Source organism: Erpetoichthys calabaricus, chromosome 7 (genome assembly GCF_900747795.2).
Source record: "Erpetoichthys calabaricus chromosome 7, fErpCal1.3, whole genome shotgun sequence".
Lineage (NCBI taxonomy): Eukaryota > Metazoa > Chordata > Cladistia > Polypteriformes > Polypteridae > Erpetoichthys > Erpetoichthys calabaricus.
The window spans coordinates 92711276-92730244 of NC_041400.2; positions in this window are offsets into that span (position 1 = coordinate 92711276).

Consider the following 18969-nt stretch of genomic DNA (forward strand, 5'->3'; position numbering starts at 1 on the left):
TCATATAGTATTGTACTGAGAAAAATAGCATAAAACGCTGAACTTTTAAACATTTTTGGTTAAGATATCACTATTGTGATGGCTGATGCATACTTAATGCAAGGGTATACCTTACAACCATAGGAAGAAGCCTGAGGGTTTTTTTTGGATTGTTTTTGTATTTGTTATTTTCCCTTTATCAGAAAAAAACATTTGAACAAGTTACTGTTCAGTCAAATAAACCAGGTTAGCAAATTCAACAGTATGCTTCAAAATGAATCAAAACAAAAGAACACAGTATTTAGCCCACACCTAAAAAGAAAAGAGAGACCTATATGAGATTTCTAAGATATTTCTTTGCATATAATAAAACAGCAAGTAGAGTAAGAATGTAAAGTGCAGACCTAGTGTGCTTATTTTAGAATTAAGTACATCCATCCGTCCATCCATCTTCCAAATTTGCTTTATCCTGAACAGACTTATGGGCAAGTTGGGGCCTATGCCAGCAAGAATAGGGTACAAGGCAGAAACAATCATTGGACTGAGTGGCAGTTCTTCACCTGGTGAATACACTGACACACCCTCACAAGAAGGTCAACTCAGCATCCCCAATCCACCTAACCTGCACATCTTTGGATTGTGGGAAGAAATCCACACAGAAACTAATCATTATTATGAACATCCACTACATCTAGTCTGATAACATGGAGAAAAGTTTAATCTAGTGTTAAGTTCAATGTGGAGTACAGATGAGCAGATATCTGCAACTGCTTGTGCTTTGTGAAAAACCACAAAGAAACCTTGTACGCCATTAACTGTTCAGCAAAATCAGTTTTCTTCATTGTAGTAATATACGTATACTAAATTCAGTAATTATGTATGCATGTTGTATATCATTTACATGTATTTATTTGCTTGGCAGACAATTTTATCTAAACCCAGTTACAACAGAGACAAACATAATCATGTAACATTAGGCTGGGGCCTGTTTGTTCAGCAAGTGTAGTAGGACAGGTAACAAAAGTTGATTGCCACAAGTGAAAAGAGGTAATAACTAATAATTTACAATCATAGATTATAATTGATATGGCAATTAAAATTCAACAACAAATTAACCAACAATATAAAAGATCACAGAGCATAGGTTTATTTATTTTTAATTTCAATCAATTAGGCAAATATTCACAATACAGAAGTGTCTTCAATTGCTTCTTAAATACATTGAGTGAGTCAGCTGTATGGATGGAGGTGGGTAGCCCGTTCCATTAACTGGGAACTAAGCAGGAAAAAATTGAGACTTGATACAATGCAGAGGCTGTTCACTGGCAGACCTGAATGAGAAGCAAGGAACACAGCACCTCTCCAGTATCTCCTTATACACAGGTGCTTACCCATAGACTACTCTTTAGGAAAGCATCAAGGATTTGAACTTGATGTGTGCTTCTTCATAGAGCCAATGTAGTGACCTGAAGAGAGGAGTGACATGTGCCAATCTTGGCTGGTTAAGTACAAGATGGGCCATTGCATTCTGGATCATCTGCAGCTGCTTGATAGCACATGCGGGTACTCCTACCGGAAGCAAGCTGCTGTAGTCCAGATGCAACAAGACTACAGCCTGGACCAGAAGTTGTGATACATGCTCTGTCAAGTAACATCTGATCTTGCGGATGTTGTACAGCGTGAATCTGCATGAACGAGAAACAGTAGACATTTAGTCAGGTTGAGCTATAGATGTTGGCCCTTCATCCAGGTTGAGATATCAGTAAGACATGCAAAGATGCTAGCTGATATTGTATTGTCCTCCAGAGGGAATGACAGGTACAGGTATGTATTATTGGCATATCACTAATAAGAGAACCAATGGGATTGGATAATGGAGCCCAGTATGGTGGTGTACAGGGAGAAAAGTAGATGACTCAGCACCAACTCTTGAGGTACGCTTGTGCATGTCTACCCTTCACAACTCTCCTCACCAGAGAGGCCTTCTCTGGACTCTTCCTTCTGCTGGTAAGCTCTTGTTAGGTCTTCTCCCATCTTTAAGTTTATCCGGCATATAGCCAGGAGGACCTTATAAGTCCCTATGTAGAACTGGTCTTGGGAAAAATGTAGCTACCACTTGTGAGGTCATGAAAGCCCTAAAATGTCCTTGGGTCATACTGTTAAAACTGCATGTAGTGGCACCAAGTGCCCCTTCAATCTTGGACACAAGCCTTCTGTTATAGGGCTAGTCAATCCTCCAGACATATGATCATCATAAAGGGATGCAGGCAGACATATATTAGGTAATTAATCGCCCTGATGCCACCTAATAGTCTGGGCACTTGAGGCATGCTTCCCATTATCCTTCAGTTTTTTAAAATGACATTGGTACTCCAGGAATCCCTTAATCCAGGGCTCCAGACACAGTATTGCAGCATGGTGCCCCCTATTGTGGATGGTCACTGGTAATCATTGAATTGCTATTGTACTGGCCACCTGGACATCTTCCAGCCTGATGCTGGTATTTGCCTATAGAGTAGTCAGTGGTTCAGCACCTGAGTATATGGAGATACTGGTGAAGTCCTATACTCTCTCACCCATTCAACTCTGCCAGGGAACAGCGTCTGGTGATGCCTTCTCTGCGTGGTATCAAGTCTGAATCCTGTGTTGTTCCTAGTTGGTGGAATTGGTGGAGGTTTACCCACCTCCATCCATATTAATGACTCCTTGGATAAGTTTAAGAAGCAATTTAAAACCCATCTGCTCTGTGAATATCTGTTTAACTGCTCTGTGATATTTTATATTGTTGGTTAATTTGTTATTATATTAACTTTAATTGCTTTATCGATAATTATAATCCATGATTGTGTGTTTATTAGTTATTACATCTTTTTCTCTTGTGGCAATCAACTTTTTGTTACCTGTCCCACTACACCTGCTGAACAAATAGGCTCTAACCTAATGTTACATGATTATGTTTACCTTTTTTGTAAGTCGCTTTGGATAAAAGCACCTGCCAAGCAAATAAATGTAAATATAATGTAAATGAGAAGAAAGAGAGATGAGATCAAAGAGATGAAAGAGAAGCAGGTAATATCTCCAGGTAGACAAGTGGGCCAGCCACCCTACCAGACAGATTGAGTATTAATTCCTGTTCAGTGAGGCCTGAGGGCATTATTATTATGAATATCCATCCATCCATTATCCAACCGCTATATCCTAACTACAGGGTCACGGGGGTCTGCTGGAGCCAATCCCAGCCACAGGGCACAAGGCAGGAAACAAACCCTGGGCAGGGTGCCAGCCCACCGCAGGACGTGCACACACACACACACACACACCAAGCACACACTAGGGACAATTTAGAATCGCCAATGCACCTAACCTGCATGTCTTTGTACTGTGGGAGGAAACCGGAGCACCTGGAGGAAACCCACGCAGACACGGGGAGAACATGCAAACTCCACGCAGGGAGGACCCAGGAAGCAAACTCAGGTCTCCTAACTGCGAGGCAGCAGCGCTACCCACTGTGCCACCGTGCCGCCCTATTATGAATATTTTCCTTATTATTTGTATCCTCTCCTGTTATAGTAGGTTTTGTTATTAACTTTAATGTCACTGTTCTCTGTGCCCACTGTTATGGACTCATTCATACAGGCAGACCAAGTATGGTACACAGGGGCACAACATCTTCATTTAGAATTACTAGACTAGAGGACTAGAGAGCCAAAGACAACTGGAGAATTGAATAGTCAGCCTAAAGACAGACTAGTATATTTCTGTCTTCTGTCAGCACATTATCCTTGTTAGGAGAATGAGAACTGTATGTAGGCATTGTGCTATTCCTGTATTATTGGATCCAGAGAAGAACCTGCACATGGAGCAACCAGAATATAAGGATGGACCTACGGCCAACACTTTGAAGCTGCCGGGTGGAAGATTATGTCTTCCGTCCGGTAAAAATCCTTTCAGCGTGGCGAACGAAAGATGACAGACTGCGTAGGTCAAGACACCCACATGCTTGAGAGTCTGTCATAAGCTTCCCGTTTGTGATATCCGCGTGAAACCGTCAGTAAAGAGCTAAATTATCCTCTCTACTTCTCTTGTAATCTTGAACTGTCATATTGTATTGGGGAATAATACCTTTTTATTTATAATTATTTAAATTCAGGTTAATTAAAACGCCGCAATTGAAAAGAACACATTTCCGGAGAGCTAATGCCTCTTAAGGAAACATCTCCCCAAGACACTGTAGCCTTTTGTTCAAAATATTTCTGTTGAAATAAACCCTTTTTGCTTTTTGTTGAAATAATTGTAGCCTCCTTGGCTATATTTGGCTTCAGGGCCGCACAACCTAATGACATCGTTCATGATGGATTACCAGAGTTACACAGCATTGTTACTCCATTTGTTTTAGTTTCCAGCAACATTTACCTGTATGCTTTCAGAGTCAAGAGCATATAATAACATGCAGTGAGTCTTTGTGCATTATTCAAAACAAGCAAGTAACTGGCATAAGTCATATTTGTAATGATTTGTGTACTAGAGCTATGCTACTTCTTGGCATGACCTGTAAGTGACAGTTTGCAAATTATTATTACGTTTGCCCACATTTTACCTTCTCTCTGAATATAATTCAGCCTATTGTGACTTTTGATTTTATCCCTAAAAACTGACATCAAGCAGCAGTAAGAGTAAAATGCAATATACTGAATTTGAAAAGACAGCCCGAGACATGTGGAAGGTGCCATGGAACCATATTTCAATAGAAATTCCATGTTAGTAAGCAAGTTAAAGCAAGTATTGTTCTCGTTCTTCTAAATTAATTGTAAATTTGAGTGAAAAGAGAACATATTCTTTCCACCTAATTTCGATCACTCAGAAAGACCTTCCATGGAGTTTGTCTCTAAAGGGTTTTCCCATCTCTCTTCTCCTTGCTGCAACATGTAGACAGAGCAATAACGTTCACTGGTGTTACTATCCTGGATGAGAAATGTGCTTGATTTACTGGTAACAGAGCTCAAATGCATGTTTGTTAAAAAGCACAACTGTAAGAGCCAATCTTAGAAAGTTAAAGTTTTGAGTTAAACTCATATTAATGTTTGCTTAATTTGAATAGAATATAATTTCTTCCATAGTCATAGACAATGGTATAGTCTTTTCCCCCTATAAGTTAGTAAGAGATAGAACCTTCTTGCTATAACTGAGAAACAGTGTGATAATAAGCTCTTGTTGTGTTTAGAACAGGTCCCAGTAAACAGGGACTTGAAAGACCCATTTTCAACTTAGAAATGGGATAAGCATACAGTTTTCTGACCGTTTTGAAATGGTTCAGAAAAGCTTTGAAATGGTTCACAAATTATAAGTGATTAGTAACGATTTAAGGTGTAACAAGATTAAGCTTAGAACTGAACTTTTCTTATTATAACTTTTTTCCATTTTTTGCTATTTTAATTTTCCTTTTTGTATGAACTGTTTTACTTTGAAACTGAACTAAACTTTTAAAAATAAAGATATTTTGTCTGTGGAATCATTTCTGTGTGTCAGGCCTTTGTTGAATCCCATTTTTTGAGTTAGAGCTGCTGAATTTTGGAAAGAATGGGAAAACGCAGCTACATTTTCGTCAGAAAACTTGCCATCTTAAGGCCTTGAAACTGGAATCTACCATCTGAGGACAGAGGACGCTTCTGCTCCTGAACTCGTCAACGAAAGAAAAAGAACTGAGTCATTCCGAGGTACTGTGCTCTTACCTTCTATCTCTGCATGGTCATAAATGAAAGCAAGGTCGCCGTGCTTGAACTTTTTTTTTTTTTTGTTCTTTATTTCGCCTTATACAATTTCTTGTATTAGGAATTTGTTAGTTTTCACATACCTCTTGGGGTCAGAGCGCAGGGTCAGCCATTGTACAGCACCCCTGGAGCAATTACAGGTTAAGGGTCTTGCTCAAGGGCCCAGCAGAGTAGGATCTCTTTTGGCAGTGACGGGGATTTGAACCAGCAACCTTCTGGATACCAGCCTAGATCCTTAGCCTCAGAGCCACCACTCCACCCAACTTAAGAAGATTTTAAGAGACTGTGATATTATAAAGGACATTGTGGATTATCGCTTGTGTTTTTACCTGAGACTTTGAAGCCTTGCCATAAGGAAGTGATTTGCTTTGTTGGAACATCCCAATTGTGACGAAGTTGCTGTCAGGAAAGCCAGCTGTCAGTCTTTTGAGCTGTTGTCATGGCAATGTCTAAGCATAACTCAAGTGAAGTTAGTAGTGATTTGAGTATGGATTCAAAGCCAGAGAATGTAATCGGAGATCTTAAAGATCATATAAGTAGAAGGAAAGGTCAGCTTTCTGTGCTTACAAGGGGGCTTCGCCTACCCCCGGTGTTGGGTAACCCGAAATACATTGATGAATGTATGAGATATATTGGAGTGTAAAGGTGTAGATGACGAACAAAGGAAGTATATTCATTAATCCTAATGAATTTCCACTAATAGTGGACTCATTACAGAATGCGTTGTCAGCTAATTGGCGGAATTGTTTATCGGCCGTCTGTCGTTCCTTTCTTTGCTGTTTATCTATTCACTCTGCTGTTTGAGAGGTGCGTTGTAGGCGCCTACGTTCATTAATTGTATTCAGGCAGGCTCGCTTCTGAATGTAGCTCCGTTAGTCGAGCTGTTTGGTTTTGGAGCCGAGACAGTTTTGCTTCCGCGGTTTCAGACGCGCGTTGTAGGCGCCCACGTCTATTGTTTTTATCCATGCGGGCTCCCATTGCGCATGCGCCTTTCGTACTTTCACGCGCCTTCCGTACTATCTTTGTGGACCTGTGGGGCCTCCATAGCCTCTTCCGTTTGACTCTGGGGTGCAGCGCGGAATCCTCTTTTTCGTGTGGCTGTGTCGTTACCTATGGGCGCGTTGCCTCATTTCTTATTTACGTTAGTTGAGCTCCTTTTGTTTTTGAGCTGTGACTCCTTCGTTCTCGGTGGATCAGACTTCGCTCGCTGTCGGCGCCTGCGCACTATGTCTCCTGCGTCCATGGGCATGCCATGGGCATGCCATGTACCTGCGGCCATATCCGGTTTACCATTCTCGGTTAGTAATATGGATGACTGAAATCGACAGCCTTAAAGATTCTAAAGAAAATCTTATAGAAGTAGCACAAAAGCTTGGAATCTTTCGTGATAGGCACAGTCAGATTGAGGAGTTGAATAAAAGATTACTATCTGCGCTAAGTAAAGAAAGCGCAAGCGCAATTAAGAAACAAAAAATGACATTCACAGAAAGCTCTAAGAATTGGAACGAATTTATTAATGTTACAGCGCTATGGCTGAAAGATGCAAATAGACTGTTAACACACACATCTGACGAACAGCTAGTTAATCAATTCGAAGAGATGCAATTACAAGAACGGAATCGCTCAAAGTCAAAGGTGCGAAAGGCTTCTCCGCAGTTAAAGCGCGCTTTGGATATTAAATGTGACTCTTTAGCCCAGAAAAGTGCTACAGCGTCATCACCTTCACCGACAGTTACAGTTGAACAATCTACACTTGATAGTATCCTACAAATGCTACAAGAACTTAAAGTAAAAGTAGAAAAGCAAGAACAATTCATAACTGGCACAAAAACTGACACTCAGAGCTCCAAGAATGATATATTAGACGTGCTAGAGCAGAATCAAATCGAATATCAGAAGAATCCATTGAAAGCCAAAAAAATCAAGCCGAATATCAGAAAGCAATCATTGAAATGGCTAAATCATTAACCCAACAAAACATAGCTACTACTCCACCACCTCCAGCTCAGCGTGTTGAAGTACCACACAGACAGGTCCCTTTATTTCAGGTGACCCAATAACTTATGCGAAATTTATCAGAGCCTTCGATCACGCTATAGGTGACGTACTAGCAGATACTAGCAGACCCACAAGATAAATTAGATTATTTGATTCAATATACAAGAGGATCAGCTCAAGAAATGATTAATGGTTGTACACTATTGCCACCAGATGAAGGTTATAAAAAGGCTACAAAGCAGCTTGAAAGTTACTATGGCAACCAAGCGTTTGTAGTAGACGCATACATAAGTAAAGCATTGAAGTGGCCTCAAATAAAACAAAAGGAAGGGGAGGCCTTGAGAGACTATGCAACCTTTCTCAATAACTGTATGGACTCCATGACTAAAGCTAAAAATCAAGCAGCATTTAATAGCAATGAAAATATCCGTACTATACTTTCAAAGCTCCCATATTCTCTACAAAATAAGTGGGGGAACATAGCTTATGAAGTTGAAGAAGAAAAAAGAGAGATGGAAATTCGCGATTTAACTATCTTTTTACATAAACAGACTAAGATATTTTTGCATCATATTTACGGCAGCAAAGAGAAAAAGGAAAAGACTGACAATGTTAGGTCCCCTCTTCAGTATGGTCAGAAATCAGGAAGTATCTACACTACAAGTATAACTGATACTGCCGAAAAGGGAACTCAAGAAATCTCTGTCAAAAAGTCTGCTAATGATACATGTGCATTTAAAAAGCCTTGTGTATTCTGCAATGGCCAGCATACTCTTGCTGAATGTAGTAAAATCAAAGAACTGCCACATAAAGAAAGAATTGACTTTTTGAAATCTAAAGGTTTATGTTTTCGCTGTCTCAAACAGGGGCACCTTGGTAAGAACTGTAAAAAAAGAATGAAATGTCAGACATGTTCTTTTAAGCACCCAGACATCCTGCACATCAAAAAAGACAGTGGAGCAACATCTAAAGCTGGAGCCAATGTGGTAATACCTACTGAAAAGGAAACAGAGACTGGAACTTGTGCCTTTACTGGGGCCAGAGAAGAGTGTGCACTACAAGTAGTTCCTGTTAAGGTAAAATCTAAGAAAGGCGAAAAGTATGTAGAAAATATGCCATTATAGACCAAGGCAGTACAGTAACAAGTATTTCTCAAAACTATGAATAACTATAATGATGATTCAAAAGTGCTAACCCAAAGTTCTGTCTTATCAGATTTACAAGTCTGTGGTCTCAATGATGATGAATATATTGATTTGCCAAAGGTCTTTACACAGGTCTCCATTCCATTGGACAGAGAAAATATTCCACTACAAGAAGATATCGATAAGTGGGCATATCTTAAAGAGGTACGTCTAATTCATATTGACTCTGAAGTTGATCTTTTAATAGGAATCAACTACCCAGAAATCTTCAAGGAGTTACGAACCATACCTAGCCAAGGAAGTGGACCCTATGCTATGAAGACTGCACTTGGATGGGTAGTTGGTGGACCATACAAAAAGATTGATGACCTCACAAAACAAAGTGGTAAGATGCCCAAACATTCAATCAATCATGTGTCAATAACAGAGATTGAAGATATGTTGCTGCAACAGTATAACACAGATTTTCCAGAACACAGCTGTGAAGAAAAGGAGGAGATGTCACAAGAAGACATCAAGTTCATGCGCATAGCCTCAGAATCTGCGAGACTGGTAGGTGGGCACTATTGTTTAAATTTACCTTTGAAGGATGAAACACTGAAAATGCCAAACAATCGCTGTACAGTAATCCCTCCTCCATCGCGGGGGTTGCGTTCCAGAGCCACCCGCGAAATAAGAAAATCCGCGAAGTAGAAACCATATGTTTATATGGTTATTTTTATATTGTCATGCTTGGGTCACAGATTTGCGCAGAAACACAGGAGGTTGTAGAGAGACAGGAACGTTATTCAAACACTGCAAACAAACATTTGTCTCTTTTTCAAAAGTTTAAACTGTGCTCCATGACAAGACAGAGATGACAGTTCCATCTCACAATTAAAAGAATGCAAACATATCTTTCTCTTCAAAGGAGTGCGTGTCAGGAGCACAGAATGTCACATAGATAGAGAAAACAATCTCTAGCAAACAAATCAATAGGGCTGTTTGGCTTTTAAGTATGTGAAGCACCGCGGCACAAAGCTGTTGAAGGCGGCAGCTCACACCCCCTCCGTCAGGAGCAGACAAAGAGAGAGAGAGAGAGAGAGATAGAGAGAGACAGAGTTTGTTTTTCAGTCAAAAATCAATACGTGCCCTTCGAGCTTTTAAGTATGCGAAGCTCCGTGCAGCATGTCGTTTCAGGAAGCAGCTGCACAAAAGATAGCAACGTGAAGATAATCTTTCAGCATTTTTAGACGAGCGTCCGTATCGTCTAGGTGTGTGAACAGCCCCCCTGCTCAATCCCCCTATGTCAGGATCAGAGAAAGTCAGCGCAAGAGAGACAGAGAAAAGTAAGCTGGGTAGCTTCTCAGCCATCTGCCAATAGCGTCCCTTGTATGAAATCAACTGGGCAAACCAACTGAGGAAGCATGTACCAGAAATTAAAAGACCCATTGTCCGCAGAAATCCGCGAACCAGCAAAAAATCCACGATATATATTTAAATATGCTTACATATAAAATCCGCGATGGAGTGAAGCCGCGAAAGGCGAAGCGCGATATAGCGAGGGATCACTGTATTGCTGAACAGCGTAGCATTGGACTCAGGACTACAGTGGAAGTCAGTCAGACTAAAAGTAATCCAGAAGAACAAAAATCACTCATTGCAAAGCACATGAAAAGGTATAAACTGACTTTAAAAACAAGTCCAATTTCTCTAGATGATTTAGTTAAAGCTGAAACAGAGCTTATCCGCCTCAGTCAACAGCAAGAATTTCCAGATGAATTAAAGGCTTTAAAGAAAAAGACTTGTGTTAAAAAGAACAGTCAAATCTATAAACTTCACCCGATCGTACAAGATGGAATACTGAGAGTTGGAGGTAGACTCTGCAAAGCTGCAATGCCTGAAGAAGCTAAACATCCTGCAATTCTTCACAAGCATTCAGATGTTGCTTCTCTCATATTGCAGCACATTCATAAACAAATTGGACATTGTGGGCACAACTACATGCTCGCACAGTTACGCCAGAAATACTGGATACCTCAAGCAAACTCAGCTATCAGAAAAATAATTTCAAAGTGCACACAACGTGCAGAAGATACAATGCGAAAGCAGGTGAGCAAAAAATGGCAGATTTGCCAGAAGATCGCCTAGCACCCAATCAACCACTGTTCACTAATGTTGGAGTCGATTATTTTGGCCCCTTTTTAGTCAAAAGAGGACAAAGTCTAGTCAAGAGGTACGGAGTAATCTTCACTTGTTTAACAACCAGAGCTGTGCACATAGAAATTGCACATAGCCTCGACACTGATTCTTGTATCCAAGCCATGCTCCGCTTTACGAGTAGAAGAGGACAAGTTAAAATCATGCGCTCAGACAATGGAACAAATTTCGTTGGAGCAGAAAGAGAGTTACGAGAAGCTATTAAAAACTTGGAACACAAAAAAATCGGCAATGCTATGACGCAGGAGGAAATCAAATGGATTTTCAATCCACCATCAGCCTCCAATCAAGGTGGAGTGTGGGAAAGACAAATCAGAAGACACGACCTAAAATGCCACCTGAACTCATTTCAGAAAATGAACCATACCCAAGAAAACGCTGGAAACAAATTCAATACATGGCTGATTTGTTTTGGAAAAGATGGACTAAAGAATATTTGCCAATACTTCAAGAACGTCAAAAATGGCTTGCACCAAGAAGAAATTTTGAACCAGGGGACGTTGTTTTAATTGTAGATAAAGCTACACCTCGCAATTACTGGGTAATGGGTTGAGTCATCAAGACAATGCCAGATGCCAAAGGTGTAGTCAGAAGAGTTTGTGTGCAGACCAAAACCAGCACACCGGACAGACCCGTGAACAAACTGTGCCTGCTTCAAGAAACAGCCAATGTTTGAAATATGAAATTTTTAAAATGTTTGTTTGCAGTGTTATTGCTAATGATTTGAAAACAATAGTTAATATAAAGTTAATTAACTGGCTCATATTGAAGTAAAGTATAGTAATTGTCTCTGCTCCTGCATAGCCAATTAGGGGCAGGAAATGTAAGAGCCAATCATAGAAAGTTAAAGTTTTGAATTAAACTCATATTAATGTTTGCTTAATTTGAATAGAATATAATTTCTTCCATAGTCATAAGGAGTAACGTTTGACGTTTTTGAGAGAGAGATCAGAGCTACATGTGTTTTACAAGGTAGCTGCTGATTGCCAGAGACATCACGGGCATGTGCTTTTCTCCCCACGCGGGGAACACTTTCCCGTAAGAGCTGAAACACGATCAGATACAGTGCCAATGTCTATTGATTTTTAAAGTTTGTCCTGTTTCATTAAGTTGTAGCGGGGCCACATAGTGTTTAAATGTCAGTTCTGAGTGCGTCTCGTTTCATTGTCCCGTTTACTGTTTGTGCATCAGTTGATGATGGAAGGAGACCACAGCCACAAACCTGAAAAACACCTGTTTACAATCAATCAATCACAGCCGTCACAGGATTATTTAAGCCATCAGGAGGAGAAGGAAGAGAGAAGAGAAGGAGATTTTTTTTCACCATCACGACCACACTGTACCTGTTCTTTTCCATATCACGCTTAGCCATCCAGTTTGTTTTTCCATCTGCCAGATTTACTTCAAGGACCTCACCACGAGAGACCCCGGGGTAGGACTTAATCATCCACCACACACACACACGAGGATTCACGGTGAGGCTGTTCCATTTTTTCCGGGGAGAGTCAAACAACGCAATTTCACTAATTCAGTCATCCGCTTTCAGGACAGTTTCTTTATTACCGGACTCACGTTCTCATTCATTTTCAGTTTATCATTCATTGTTATTCGTGTTGTGTGTTTATTTGTTACAGGGACAAGGGAGGGTTTTTGTTGTGTGTATATATATATTTGGTGGTGTCTTGTTATTGCTGGGGTGAAGGGATATTTATATTTATATATGTTTCTATTTTTTGCATGTCTTATTTTACTTAATACATATAACCCGTTTAAATTTTACATCCTGTTTTTGTGTGCTTATATTTTTCACCGTCGATTGTGGGGGAAAAGTTCAATTGGTAAGAAGTACGGCTTGATAGTAAGATTATTTCTCAGTCAATTATCCAAGCCAAAGGTCTTGGGAGTGTAGCTGCCGGCTGGGTAAAAGGGGTCGGCCGTTACAAAGTCAATGTATGTGTGATTGAATATGTATGTATGTTCCAGCATCACTTCCGAATGGCTGGACTGATTTTCATGACACTTGGTACACATGTTTCTCATTGGTCAACTTAAAATACTGTAGGGTGAATTCAACCCTAACCCACCCCCTTCTGGGTAGGGTGGGGGGTGATCTTGCGGTCATTTATGCATGTTATCATCCAGTTGACACTTGGAATGACCACCAGAGGGCGAACTGGAGGTGACTGCCAGCATTCTTTGTTTCAGCACCACCACACCCCTGGTGCTTTTAAAATTAAATACAGTTGACTGGCTCCGAGCATCAACTAGATGATAACATGCATACAAGACCGCAATACAAACACATTAGTAAGTCTTCATTGTTTGTTAATTTATTTTTATTTTTAAAGTGTTTTTTATATAGATTTTTCTCAAGCAATTAAAAAAACACTTTATTTTCCTCCCGAGCAAAGCTGGGTATTTCAGCTAGTTACTTATAAAAATCTGTACACCTTTGTGGGTATTGTCTGGTTATTGTGGAACATTTTGTATGTTTTCAGGTTTCCTTAGAAAGGTGCTGTACCCTTAAATTTACCACAGTGTTTATGCCTTATTAAAACATGTCTTTATAGTGTGGTCTTTACTATGGAAAGTTAGAATGTAAAAGTCAGCATTGTCCCACATCTTCTTAAGAAAGAAAGAAAAAGTATTATTACAATTAAACAGAACCATCCTTTCCACACACAGGAGGTAAGACAGAATCAATGAAAAGAAATTGTATTGGTCAGCATTTCATTGATTATGAACCTGTACACAGTAGTCATAATGTATACTGATTATTTTAAAGATTTTTGATTAGATTAAGGGCAAAAAATGCAATCCAAATTAAAGAGTTTTTGGCTTTCAAGCATTCTTTTTATTCCACATTATTTTTTTTTCCTGACCTTGGGTTGTATGATTTTTTTCTATCCCAAAAATCAGTGTCGAAGGGTGGAAGATATGATTACATTTCAGCCTTCAATCCCAATGTCACAGCAGACTCTACTAAGATGAAAGTTAAACATGTCCAGGATTGTCTTATAAAAGTGGCATTCTGTTAGTTTTTTCACACTTGCATATTAGTAACAGTGGGTTACTCAGAGTAGGACTGCTTGTAAGTGCTGTGTGCACTCTCTTCCTTAAAATAAATAGTAAAATGACTTTTTGGAGGACCAAGATGATATGCCAAATAAATCTGTCCCCTGCTTATCATGCATCTTAGCAAATGAGCAAAGTTAGCTCAAATTGTGACACTGAAAATGTGAGATGAATGCATTTGGGCTAAAACAAAGTAAAAAGTTAATCTTTGTAATGTGCAGTGGGCTGTGCAGGAACATAACACATCAAGGAGACAGAGGTCCTTTTTGGTCCACAGAGATTATCCCAGTGTTGTCAAGGATATCTTACAAACTGACAATTTTTGCATAGTCTGGTGCCAGCTAGTTATTTTTTTTTTTTCATTTTTCCTATTTCACACAGTTTTGCAGTATTTTTTTGATCTGCATAGTGTCTTGTCATGGATTTCATTTAAATTAATGTTGTGAAGACACTCTGCAAACGGTTTGATGTATGTATGTTCAAGTACAGTATATATAAAAATTGTAATTCTGTCGATCTGTTGGAGAGCAGCTAGTGAACTTTCCATTCTACTTGAACCTTTCTGACTAAGGAAAAAGATTCTAAAGCTTTTTAAGACTTAGAAAAGAAAGACAGCTAACAAGTAGGAAATCATCTTACAGACTGTGGGAAGTAAGAAACTTAAACTACGCATCTTCTCACTTGATCTAAGCTGTACCATGTTTATAGGTGAGGCTAAAGGAAATCTTTTGTTCTATAAAAGTAATATATATGGGTATACATCTTTATAAAACTGATTACACAAATCTATGTATACATTCTGTATAAAGATATAGCAAGAATGCATGCAAAATCATTTCCTTCACTCTTGCTGTATGTTAATTACTCTAATATAAAGGAGATAATGAAAGTTATATAAATTACTGTTTATCCATATACTGTATCTTCAATAATCCATATTTTATATGGTGCCTAAAGCATATTTGACTTGCATTCATGGATTATTGCCAGTTGTTGACACTGAATATTTTAAGGTTTTTAACCAAAATGGAATATTAGATATTGGGGTCCTGAGTGAGTAAATAATAATTTATATTTTTTCCAATTTTTTAATTTGCTTTATTTATTAGATAAACTTTTATTCAACACAAACAGGTATTGTTAGAAAATGTACACTTAATAACTGGTTGTGCCACCCTTAGCTGCAATGATTGCAACCAAGCACTTCTTATAATTCAATATCAGCCTTTTGTCGTTGCTTAAAAAAATGTGTTCAACTCTTGTTTGCTTCAACTCAGAAGCCCTGGTCAAGTCCTGCCACAGCATCTCTGTTGGATTTAGTTCTGGACATTGGCCACTCCACAATATTCACTCTGCTTCTTTTCAACATTGCATTTTGGATCAATGTCTTTCTGCCTGACACAAGCACACTACAACTTCAGTTCATTAATGGATCACTAGAAATTTGACTTTGTTGCAGTTTAAGTGAACACCATTTAATAATTTGCCTCTCCTCTGGGATCTCCTATGTATTCATTTTCATTTTTTCTAAATACTGTACTAACTATATTTGTCCAATGACTTTCTACCGTCTGTGTGAAAACTGTATACATACAGTCTGTATCTTACTTTAAATAAGAATACATTGATTTTTTTTTTAAAGAAAAAATTAACTGGTTTCTCCTATTTACTGTGGATAAGCAACATATAGGCGATGAAATAAAGTTTCTAAGATGTTTCATTGTGTACCCCTTCCCAAGTTCCTTTACCTGGTATCTTTCCAGCTGTAGAAAAATATTAATAATTGTACTTAAACTTAGGTTGCCCTGGGGAAAAGTAGAAGTTAAACAAACAAATGTATTCCACTTTTAGTATAATTGCAGGGGTTGTTAGTTAATACCATAAATAATTCCTTCAATGTATTAATGTGATCAACACTGAATCAAAGTAAAATTCACCCTTCTATGTGCCTTGTGTAATTACCATTTCTTTCTATTCTCAAATATCTGATTACTTTCTGCTAGTCATTTAGTTCTACTTTTTTGTTTTGTACAGTTATTTTTGATAATAACAGCTTGTTTATTTACAGACTATAGAGTTTCAGAAAGAATTAAACAGCATGACGGAATAGATTTTTGCATCCGTTCGGGTTGGGATTTTACTGGAACAAAGCAGCATGAATAAGCAGCTCAGGGGAATTCATAAATGTTAGACTGACAAAAGCCATGCTGGAAACTTGAGACAGATTGATATTGACAGAAAAAAAAAATACGAATACAGTTTGTAACATATGGTTTTTGTTCAGACAAAACAAAAATTTCATTTTAGACATCTCAAGAGAATACACATAAACAAGGCAATTGATGCATATGTAGAAAATACAACAGCACATCAAAATTCTAGTCAACTTTTATAGTTTTTACTTTATTTGTGAACATCTGTAGTAAGGTTTTTCAGTTTTATAAAATTGGTTGTGGATTCTCCCTGAAACGTTAATACTGTATATGGTTACAATTTTTAAATATTATCTTGAAATTAAATGCGGTTAATCTTTTTTGCATTGCGATGATATACTATACTCGTACAATATTAAAAGCTGTATATGATCATATGTTAAATAGTCCTGTTACTGTTTTAATCAAAGTGTATAGATGTCTAGGCCATGCAACACAAAAAATATCCAAAGGCAGGACAGTAGATGAACCTGTACCTCAATGTTGGTGACTTTACTGAAGGATCATTACCACAAAATAGGAAGTGTTCTATGCGGTGTACTACATATATGCTTTTAGTTTTACAGTTTATGCCTCAGTAGGAACCTGCTTGCCAATTCATATGCAATAAATGAATACCAATAATATCCAATGAATTTATTTATAAAGACCAAAATTTGGTCCTAAGTAGCCTACTTAGGTTTCTAATCATTCATTCAACACTAGTGGCATGATTTATTCAGCAAAGTGTATTGTAACGTGGATGCAATAAAGGTGGAGTAAAGTGTGTGCTGATGATTTTTTTTTCGAGAAAGAACTGCTTAAATTTTCAGTTTGTTAAATGATAACGAGGTAGATCTACCAGAAACTAAAAATAACAATATTGGGATACTACATAATGTATGATGTATTTCTTTTAGCTGCATCAGGAGGTTATTGAGAAAGGAATGTTTGAAGTTATTTCTAGATTCTGGTAGATCTGCTTTTGTCAACATTTAACAAATTGAAAATCCTAACAGTTCATTATTGAAAAATAATACCCAAGTACATTCCATATTTTTCAATACTGTAATAATTACTATGAAGTTATCACCTGATTCTAGGGATGGGGATGTGGAGGCCATGTAATATTGATGTAGAGGAAAAAAATATACTGTAAAGGCTGCCACTGCAGTTCATGTGATCAAAAACTACTTTTCACTTTCAGAATCATATTTTTGACCTAGCATTTTAAACTGAGGACCTGTCAAGATGCCTTGAATTATTAAAAAAAAAAAAAGCGCACACACACATATGGTGGCACAGGTCTCTTGTAAACTTGATAAAGGAGTTATACTAGACTGACATAACCAATGTGGAGTTTTTGTTTCTCATGGAATATTGTATAAAATGAGAATAACATCGGTATAGAAGTAATCTCTCAAATCATCACTGACACTGACATGTCATACTGCATATTCTGACAAAAGTTTGCTCATCAATTGCTGTCAAAAGTAAGATGTAGCATTGCAAGCCATTCACTAATACATTTAGGAGATTGCAAAAGCTGACTGGGAAATTTGCTTCTGGTGACAGAATGTCTAAATGAATGTGTCTCTCCCTCTTATTTTACTTCTATGAAGAATTTATGCATTACTCCAAACTGTTGCAGCAGCTCCATCAAGATTGGTATGTTTTCAATTTCCAATATTTTTCTTATGATTTCTTTTGACATCACAAAGGGGGGCATTTTGGATATAGATATTCTAGTATGTGTTGAAAAGATGTCAATTTTATACTAAAAAGAAATCTGGCCATATTGCAAATGTGTAATAAGATTTTTTTTGTGTCAAAATGTTCTAACTGAGATTATGAAGTCTTAAACACAAATTGCTTTGTAATAAATCAAAATATGGTCAAATGAATCTGCTTCATTTAAGAAAACATGTAATTTCATTTCCATGAATGGATGCTACAATTTGGCTGATATCCTGTATTTTTTCATGCCATATAATATGTTAAGTTCACTTATATTGAAAACTCCAAACCCTGTGTCATACATCTGTGCTTGGGAGACAATATAAAGGCTCCCACTCCCAACTAGTGGTTGGCACTGTTGCCAAATAACTTTTTTCTTCCTCCCTCTGCAGAAGCAGTGATTGACAATCATATCCCCAATGACATCACTTCCCATTCCCGATCACCTGAACTTGCCCCTTTATGTGCTCCTAAATGAAATAATCCCACGTCTCAACAACACTTATATTTTAATTTTGTCTTTAATTTATGGACTGCTAATTATCCCGGGATCACCACGATACCCCAACACTTTATCAGTGCTCCTTCTCATTATTACAACTGTTATTTGCTAAAGTGTCTAACATCAATGTTTAGCATCGATATTTTAAAATCTTTTTAACAAACTGTGGTCACTTCACCTTCCCCTGCCCCATCAGTGTGACTGTTCTATATAAGTAGTATTCAGAAAGTCCTGAGCCTTTCAAGGAAAAAAATCTGAGAATGTATTTTTTTCTACCAACTGAAAGTTCATTTATTATCAATCAATTGATTTAATTTGTCCAATAAGCTCCACGCAAGTTTAAGAAAACTTTCTCATGCAGAGGTTCTTTGATT